The 10,052-nt window shown below is 33.8% G+C and overlaps 1 long non-coding RNA gene across 1 annotated transcript; it reads left to right on the forward strand.

The window, feature by feature from the left end:
- The first annotated feature begins 4,989 nt into the window (after positions 1-4,989).
- On the forward strand, positions 4,990-8,973 carry LOC142177574 (uncharacterized). Its single transcript, XR_012706117.1, has 3 exons — positions 4,990-5,920; positions 7,875-7,945; positions 8,762-8,973. It is a non-coding gene; the product is annotated as an uncharacterized LOC142177574 (long non-coding RNA).
- The last annotated feature ends 1,079 nt before the right edge of the window (positions 8,974-10,052 follow it).

The following is a 10,052-nucleotide window of genomic DNA, read 5'->3' on the forward strand; positions in this document are numbered from 1 at the left end:
AGTATAACTGCATGGCGTCCGCAGTTCTGAAGTCCCCGTCTATTTTACTTTAGCTGTGTGTTTATTTTCAGACAACTTTATTTTATTCAAACCTTGATTTGTATTTATTCTAGAAACTCGTGCACTTATGACACCAATTCTGGGATGGTATTTAGACACCGTTGTTTTTGGATTATTTCACTATATTTCACACTTTGCTTCCGCATTTGTTTCCTTGTTATTAATAAATTTAAAATTATTTTTAAAATAGTTAATATTATTCTAACGTTGGCTTGCCTAGCAAGTGAAATATTAGGCGTCATCACGGTCCGAAGATGGGAATTTTGGGTCATGACAGAACACGAGGCACTGACCGCATTCGTGAAGGGTAAAAATCCGAGAAACAAAACTTAATTTTTGGAAAATGGAATTCGTCCCATTTTCAACCATTTTCCATTTTTGAGCTCGGGTAAAGCGATTCTTGAGCGATTTTTCACGGAAAAACATTGGGATAAGTGTTCTTTATCCTATATTGATTATATTTCATGATTCCATACTCATTTATATCATGAATCCGTGAACTTTTGGGAGAAAAATCAGATTTTTATAAAATCTTCCAAAAACGAAAATTTAAGATTTAAAGGTCCATTTGACATCGGAATTGGATAATTTTTATATGGTTGAACTCGTATCAGAATGGGTGTTCGGATTTCGAGAGTTTTTTCGGGATTTGAGACGTGGGTCCCAATGTCGAATATTAAAATGAATTTCGGATTTTTATCCGAAAAATTAGTAAATTCATATGGAATTAATTCATATGATTTGTATTGAGTATATCGAATTGTTTGTGAATCGATTTGACGCTTTTGGAGACAAATTCAAAAGGAAAAGTTATGGTCGAGTAATTGATTGAAATTGCAAAGCGAGGTAAGTGTCGTGGTTAACCTTGACTTGAGAGAATAGAACCCTTAAATTATTTGTTCTGTAAAATGCATGTGAACGACGTATAGGCGAGGTGACGAGTGTCTATATGTCATCAAATTAATTGTTTGCATAATTATTTGAAAATTCTAAATTTGTTTTAATACACGAATTAATTGGTATGATAATTGTTTCACTCCTATTCTTTGTCAAATATAATTTCTGAAATTCCTACAATAATTGTTACATGCTACTTGATTTATGTGTCTTAACTGTTACTTGACATTTAGTATATTAAATATTAAATAGCTTATTTGTTCCACGATTTTTATAATTAATTGCTAATTGCCATTGTTTGTTCATAAATAAATTATAATTATTGTGTGCCTTGATGCTTAAGAGTTTCTCATTGGACGTGGTATTTATTGGAGTAATTTTTATTATATTTATGAGTTGTTTAAAGTTATATTGGGGGAACGGGTTGCACGCCGCAACGGAAATAAAAGTATATATATATATACTTATTTAAAAGTCTATATTGGGGGATCGGATTGCACACCACAACATACTTATTAAAAAGTTCATATTGGGGGATCGGATTGTACGCCGCAACAGACTTATTTAAAAGTCTATATATATACTTGATTAAAATAAATATATTGGAGGATTGAAAATGAATATATTGTGGGAGCGGTTTGCACGCTGCAACGGAAATTGGTTGAAATAATAATTGGTTATGACTGCTAAGTTGGCTTTAACTATTATAAATAAGTTGCCTGATTTATTTTTATTATTTGTTGTTGTTACTATTATTGCGTACATGTTAATGTAAGTGACATGCCTTAGCCTCGTTACTACTTCGTCGAGGTTAGGCTCGTCACTTACCAGTACATGGGGTCGGTTGTACTAATACTACACTCTGCACTTCTTGTGCAGATTTTGGAGCTGGTCCCAGCGGCGTACCATATACTTGCTCGGATTTCAGCTACCAGAGGAGACTTGAGGTATAACTGTACGGCGTCCGCAGTTCTGAAATCCCCGTCTACTTTACTTTAGCTTTGTGTTTATTTTCAGACAACTTTATTTTATTCAGACCTTTATTTTTATTATTCTAGAAGCTCGTGCACTTGTGACACAAATTATGGGATGGTAATTAGACACCGTTATTTTTATGGATCTTTCACTACATTTCAGACTTTACTTCCGCATTTGTTTCTTTGTTATTAATAAATTTAAAAATTGTTTTAAAATAGATAATATTATTCTAACGTTGGCTTGCCTAGCAAGTGAAATGTTAGGCGCCATCACGGTCCGAAGGTGGGAATTTTGGGTCGTGACAGCGGCTTGCACCGCTTCATGCTTTTGTTCCTTCCTTTTCCACTGCCGGTGGTGAGGAGGGTTCTTTGGTGGATTATTATTACCATGATTAGAGTTTCTTCCCCGGCCACGACCATGACCAAGGCTAGGGCCACGTCCTCTTCCACACTTAGCTTGGTGGAAGTTCGTCTCATTCACTTCAGGGAATGGACAAGAACCAGTAGGTCGGCTTTCATAGTTTTTCATTAATAGCCCATTATGTTGCTCAGCTACAAGAAGATGTGAGATAAGTTCAAAATACTTTTTGAATCCCATCACTCGATATTGCTGTTGCAGGAGCATATTCGAGGCATGAAAAATGGTGAAAGTTTTCTCCAGCATATCATGATCAGTAATATTATCACCACATAATTTCAATTCGGAAATAATTCTGAACATAACAGAATTATACTCACTGATAGATTAAAAATCTTGTAGCCTTAGATGAGTCCAATCATAACGTGTCTGTGGAAGAACGACCATCTTCAGGTGGTCATATCTATCTTTCAAATTATTCCATAGTATGACTGGATCTTTAATAGTGAGATATTCTATTTTCAAGACTTCATCAAGGTGATGGCGTAGGAATATCATTGCTTTGGCACGGTCTTGGTTTGATGCTTGATTTTTGTCCATGATGGTGTCTGCCAGACCCATCGCATCAAGATGAATTTCAGCATCAAACACCCAAGTGTAGCTTTTGTCCGATATATCCAGGGCTACAAACTCAAGTTTAGAAAGATTTAACATTATTTAGAAAATGAAAGTTCGTACCTCTGATACTTTCAAAGTATTTGCTCGAGATGACAGAGTCTCGTGCTGATAACGTGTTATAAAATAAAGACTGTAAAGTAAAGACAAGTATAAAGAGAAACTGATATATTATTCAAACTTCAAACTTATGTACATAATGAACTAAAAACTCCTCTATTTATAGAAGAAAGGAAGTTGCTGTGTAAGTTGCTACTGCAAGCTGTTGCGTAAGCTGTTACTGTACCAGATATAGATGATCTTCTACCGAGCGTAATGTTTATCCATAACGGAGTACGAAAATGATAAGCTTATTCAGGAGGCTTATTTCCAATAGAGTACTAAATAGATAAACATATTTACGGCAGAGTCTCATATGGATAAACTTCTTGAGGAAGCTTATTTACAACAGAGTACTAAATGAGTATCCATAATATAATATATTTATAATAGTTTCTTATTTTTTTAATTTTAATATTTTTATTCATATATATTACATTAGGCTCATGGGACAGCCCATCTCAGCTTCAACCAAGCTTGTTTGGACTGGGCTAAAAAGCCTTGTGCTCCAAATATATTTATCCAATCGTATTAAATCACGGGCCGAGTTTGGACCCCGTGAAAAATCCTAGAACAATAGAACATTCGAAAACCCTAAACCTAAAGAGCGGGCCTCAAATTCCAAAGCCCTAGACGTAACAGCCACAGGAGCCACATTGAGAGTATTTTCTTGGGGTTTTGGCATGGTATAACAACATACTCATATAATTGGCAGAAAACAGTCCTAGTTATAGATATTGGCATCAAATAGCCAGTAAATATATATATCACAATAATAATATGCATATCACAACTTTTTTTTCTTCTTTGTCTATATCAACATGTATATTAAAATTTTATTTTCATTCTTTGTATATAAATAATATTATTCTTTGTATATCGATAATATAAAATTATACGTATAGTTATTGCTGCCTTTATATCAATGTATATCACAATAAAAATATTGTATTATTTGTATATCACAGTGTATAGCACATCAGACATGTGTATACCAAAATAGATATCATAAGTTTATTTTTCTTCTTTGTGTATATCAAAAATTAATTTTCTTTGTATACCAAAATATTATTTACTCCCGTAATTAAATTTATTGTTTTTATATTTTATAACTTGCTTAAACAAGCTATATCCAAAAACAATTCCATTTTTGATCAATAATTAATAATTATATTATTTGTATATCACAGTGTGTAACATAATAATAATGTGTATATCAAAAATATTAATTAAAATTTTTATTTTCCTTCTTTGTATTACATATTTCAGATTTAAAACTCAAGTTCAAGACGACTCCACTTGTATATCCCCTATTGTAACCCGTGTATATCTCTATGTACATAAGTGATATATCATGTATATTATGTGTCTCTGTGTATATCCATGAAAATTTGTGTTATATATACGATATACAATGTGATATATATGGACGTCCATAAAAAAATTATGTTGTATACACGATATACAAAATGATATACACAGGCGTCCTCAAAAACTTTTGTGTGTGATATACACTGATGTACACGATATACAACGTGATATACACATGTCGCAGTTGGATTTTTAGGTCTGATTTTTTTTTACCTAAAATCAGTCTAAATCACTTCTAATCTTGCTCAATTTTTGTATATAGCCTTGTTTAGGCATTTTCAACCAATTTCAATTTTACCCACTCATTCAATCCAAACAAAAAAAGGAAGAGAGAAGAAAAACAAAGTTGAAATATATTTTTTCTCTCTTAGTTTTTGCTAATGTTGCTCAAATTTTGTATATAGCCTCATTTAAGTTTTTTCAACTAATTTCAATCACACCCACTCATTCAATCCAACAAAAAAAAGAAGAGAGAAGAAAAATAAAGTTGAAATATATTTTTTCTCTCCTAGTTTTTGCTTATGATTTTCTCTGATGTGACACCAACCTTATCTTTTCATCCCATTGATTTTTTTGCATAATTTCTAAGAATTTTTGCTAAATTATGAGAGAGATAGAAGAAGAAATACAAGGAGAGAAAAGGGGTGGGGAGCCAAAATGAGCGTGTAGTTTTTTTTAGAGAGAATATAAAAGAGTAGTTTTTTAAGATTTGGCTATATAATGACAATTATTTGGGGCTATCTTTGCCAAACCTAATATAAGCCTAAAGAATTGTCAATTTCGATTATGTGGTGTTATTTTTCTATTTTCTTTCTATCTCAATGGCAACGCAACAGACGTATGAGCAATATTTGATATGTGTCCATGGTGTTGCTGGTAGGGAGGATTTGTGGTATTGTATTAATTTAGTAATGTCCTTGCCGCATCAACTTTTTCCGGTTGCCCGAATTGATTTCGAAAATGCTGGAGGATGGACTGTTGTGGGTGATTACATCTACTGGGCTGGTGGAATCATTAACCTTACTTCTGCCATAAAACCTCACCGTATCTTATTTCAAGAAGCTTCACCGGCACGAAGCTTGTGTCTTTGCTGAGGGTGATAGGATCTATGTTCTGTGGGGCAACACGTTTCCATATGAAGGCCGGGAGGATGAAGGGAGGTACTGCGGTGAAGCTTACGACATTAAAACCCAAAGCTGGGAGCTGTTGGCATTGAATGTCCAGGATTTTGCTTTTCTTACTGGTTGTACTAGCGCCCTCGTGCAAGAGGAAGGTGAGACGAAGGTTGTATGTTACTCGTCTGGTATGGGTTATTTGCTACTTTACAATGTCCGTAATGATGATTGCTCCGTTAGCTGATGGAATATTGGGAGTGGCTTCCCTTGTTGTCTCCAAACGCGCATACTCTTTAGATGCATCCGTGGAGTTATGCGGCACTTTTATCTGTTGATCCTGATTTCACTCCTCTTGATGGGATGGCAATGTGAGTGCACTCTGTCTTTTATTCCTTACCCCTTTTATATAATTACATTAGCATTTTCCAATGCGGATAAAAGGCAATTAAATAAATTGGTTAAGTCTTATTAGTTTTTGAATCTGTTTCAACTCTAAATATTAGAATCAATGTCTTGTGAATGAAGTTAATAAATTGGGTCTCTTATCTATGATGATTGTTTTAAAGATTGACATTTGAAGATGACTTTTAAAAAGTCAGGATACACTTGAGATAGCTTTCTTTGAATAATAGTATACAATGTATGTGTTGTCACCCTATTCAACGCTAGAAAACATGTTTTCCTATGTGCAACAGATGCAACATGTGCGGAAAGGGAGTTGGATGAGGCAAATTATTTGTTTTTGCAATCTCATTAATAGTCTGTTTGGTTGCGCTTCTAATATTAGCTTATTTTGAAAGGTGCTTTTAGAAAAAGTACTTTTGGTATTTGTAATTTCTTTCTTAAAAAAAGTACTTTTGATGAGGAGTTTTAACGAAGAACTGTTTGTGTTTGGCTAATCAATTGAAAAAGCACTTTTGAGCAGTAATTAGTATTTGACCAAACTATTAAAAAGTATTTTTAAGTTAATTTCCTCAAAAGTACTTTTCAAAGTGCTTTTGGGAAGAAACTACTTTATTTTGCTTTTCTGAAATATGCTTCTATGTCTACTCAAAAGCACTTTTGGCAAAACATCTTTAACCTTGGAAAAAAGTACATTTGGCCCAAAAAAAGCTTCTTTTTACCCAAAAGAAGCACGCCCAAACAGGCTATAAGTTATCCGATTTAAGTTACCCGATTAAGGGAGATGTTCCACAATTTGGATACCAAAATGGTGGTCTCTTTGAAAGAAGCTTTAGTTATCTAGTCAGGAAGCAAAATCGACATCGACGGGTAGAGGTGTGCGTAGTTCCATCTTGCTCTCACTGGGTGGATTTGGAGACAAAACTATCGTTGTACGAAATGAAAAATACAATCTTTTGTATCTATTTAGCTTTTTGGTGCAAGATGGAATATGGCATTGACATGTTAGTTGACTTTCTTACGTCTCGTCCAGCCGTAGATAATAAAGTAGACAGGCCATAAAGTCAAAATGAAAATGCAACATTAAGTGGACAGATAGAATGAAAGGAAAAATAGCTTCGAATTCGTCTGGTATGCCAATATTATCTTTTACGCTATACGTAGTTTGCAACCACTTGGTGCTGTCTATAAGGAGCTAATAAAATATTTTCACCATAAAAAAAATATAAATCTTGAAGGTTAAAAGCACAGATGTGTCACTTTATTAGCATTTTGATGTAAACATTTGAATGTATATGATGCATATAGTTTGATAGAATCCAATGTTCCAGTGGAATGGTATGATATATTAGATATCACACATTAAAACATGACAATTAAGATGTTCTAACACTATGCTCATAAAAATAAAACAAAGCAGTTTCCCCTAGTTGTTTTCCTCAAGGGAATAACAATTATCTGTTGTAGCCTAGATGTGTTAGAACTGTTAATTTTTTGTTGCCCTGCAAGTGTTTCATGTTGAAGTTACAAATTTGGCAGTTTAAATTTAGTTTGCAATTGCATGTTTGGATTTGGTTGACGAACTCCTAATAGTAAACTTGAGTGGAAGATACACTTTGGGTAATTGCTTTATCCCTTTTGTCTTCAGGGACACAGTATTTTCAGGCTTTAGTCTTCAGATTTTCCTTTATATATATATTTTTTAAAATATCTAACAATAAACTTGAGTGGGTGCTTTTATTTTGGGTATACGTGTAACAAAGGCTTTGATTATAGTTCTGACTTCCTATAGAAAGCAGAAAAAGGCAAATTTGGAGGAAATGTTTGGAGCGGAAAAAAAAATAAAATTGCCTTCCACCCTGTTTGTTTTTCCTGCCAGATTTTATGAGTTTTGACGTGGTGATGCTTTTTTTAACATAGTGTTAAAGGTTGAAGAATATTCGGTCAAATACCATGCATGGACAATGCAATTCTTCAATGGAGAACTAATGGTGAGATGCTCTTTTCAATTATCATTTTTGGCTGTTTATTTTGAGAATAAACTTGATGTTACGGTGTTTCTTCCCTTTCTTCATGAAGTTATATATGAAACAATTTTGAAGTGCATGCATTTGAAAAAAATTCTTTGCAAACCTGCAATTTAGCATTTCTTGGTTATCTTCAGCAGTTAAGATGTCTTTGTCAGTGGCGAAGACAAAAAATTCAATAATTTGAACACCCTTTGCTAGTGGGCTATGCAAGGGTGTTCAAAGTTTATTTTTAATCAATAACAAGCAGTATTTTACCTTATATGTAGTATAAACTTTCGGTCAAGGGTGGTCCCCTTGGGCCAACATAGCTTCCGCCCCTGGTCTTTGTTTTCTGGCTTTTGGCTGGGTTTGGTATGGTTCGTGTACTTGCAGTAGTTGATATATTGGTTACTTTGTGTTCTGAAGTTGCAGTGAACTTGTGGAAAAAAGAAATAGATGTGTTTTGCAACTGTAGGAAAAAGAAAAGAAAAGAAAACTTTTTGCATTGAACTTCTCTCTAGTACTTGAACCCCCCTCCAACCCCCAACACACACAGCATAAAAATGTAAAGTCTGTTTTTTCTAAGTTCGTGAAATATCATTGTGAAAATTTTGAAACATGCATATAATGCCCTTGAATAAGGAGAGATCGCAATATGACTTATTTGATATCATACTTTTTCTTATCAAAGTTTTCACTACTATTTGCTGTGCTTGCTACAGGTATAAAATCTTTTTATTATAGGAAATTTCCTTTCAAGATATTTTTTCTAACTTATTTTTTATGGTTGCATTGTAGGTATCTTGTTCAGGTCAGAGCTGCGCAACTTAAAATTTATGAGTTTTGTACGTTAGCTGTCTGTGTATGTACGTGGTACAGTGCGATGGACTTGAAAATGTCTCAAACTATGTTTTACTGTTTTTCCTTTACAAAATACTAGTGCTTTATGTTGATGTAGTCTTCGCCTTCCGAAGTATACTTTATTCAGTCGTCAAGAGTGAGTAGAAGATTCTAAAATATTTAGGTGTTGTTTGGTTGGTTTTGGAAGAGATATAATCTCTGCATATGATCATTCATTATTAACTCCAATATTTGGTTACTATTTTGCTTTTCCTCATAAATAATACCTGCATGAGTTATGCAGGAACTTATGTTTTATTTTATGAGGAATAGGATGTGGAGTAAAAAGGTTGAATACATAATGCCATCGTAAAAATAGCACGGGCTAGTCAGTTTTCGGACTGGTGATTGAAAAATAGCCAGTATTTTGCTGCAACATGGAAAGTTCTAGCCTAATATACTAGAGATTGGTGCACCTGTGTATGAACTTCCATCATATTATGCTGGAACTCCAGCACACGGAAAGTTCCAGCATAATATACTTGAGATTGGAGCACTTGTGTATGAACTTCTAGCATATTATGCTAGAATATTTTTTCCGAATTTTGCACAATGTTTTCGTTCAGATTTATCTTTACATGAAAAGTGGCTAAATTTCGATTACTTTTGAAACTGTGGCTATTTTTCAATTACCACTTGTAAATCTAGCTATTTTTGAATTTCATCCAATGCCATCGCTTAAGTTTGGATTTTCATTGAAACACTTCTATGAAGCATAGTTAAAATTAAACACCTGAATTCGTTCACAAGTGTGCCTATCAGATGCCATTCACTGACATTGGTGCGTTACACAATATTTTTGCGGGTGAAATTGCTCGTGTTATATTTTTGCCGGAAAAATTAATTTTCTTGCAATGTTGGTTCTACTTCCTCCTCCCATCCTTTCGATCTATCTTTGCCATATATTCAATTTCTCCCTACCTCAAACTCAACTCTTTAGCCATTTTTACTGTGAATTCCTACTAAACTAGTTCTGCCAATTTTTGAGCCATTGTCTGTCATGCTTTTCAGCCTTAGATTCAAACGCTCTTTTTGTTCGAATAAATCCGACCATCCTCGAAGAAGTGTCTTTTTAGAATTTAAAGCCAAGAAAAGTTTATAATGCTACAACTTAATTAGACTTGTTTTAAAGTTTCTGAACAATTTGTCGGTGACATTTTTCCGCCGAAGAAATCAGATGTGGCGTTGT

The sequence above is a fragment of the Nicotiana tabacum genome, chromosome 23, assembly GCF_000715075.1.
Source record: "Nicotiana tabacum cultivar K326 chromosome 23, ASM71507v2, whole genome shotgun sequence".
Taxonomy (NCBI): domain Eukaryota; kingdom Viridiplantae; phylum Streptophyta; class Magnoliopsida; order Solanales; family Solanaceae; genus Nicotiana; species Nicotiana tabacum.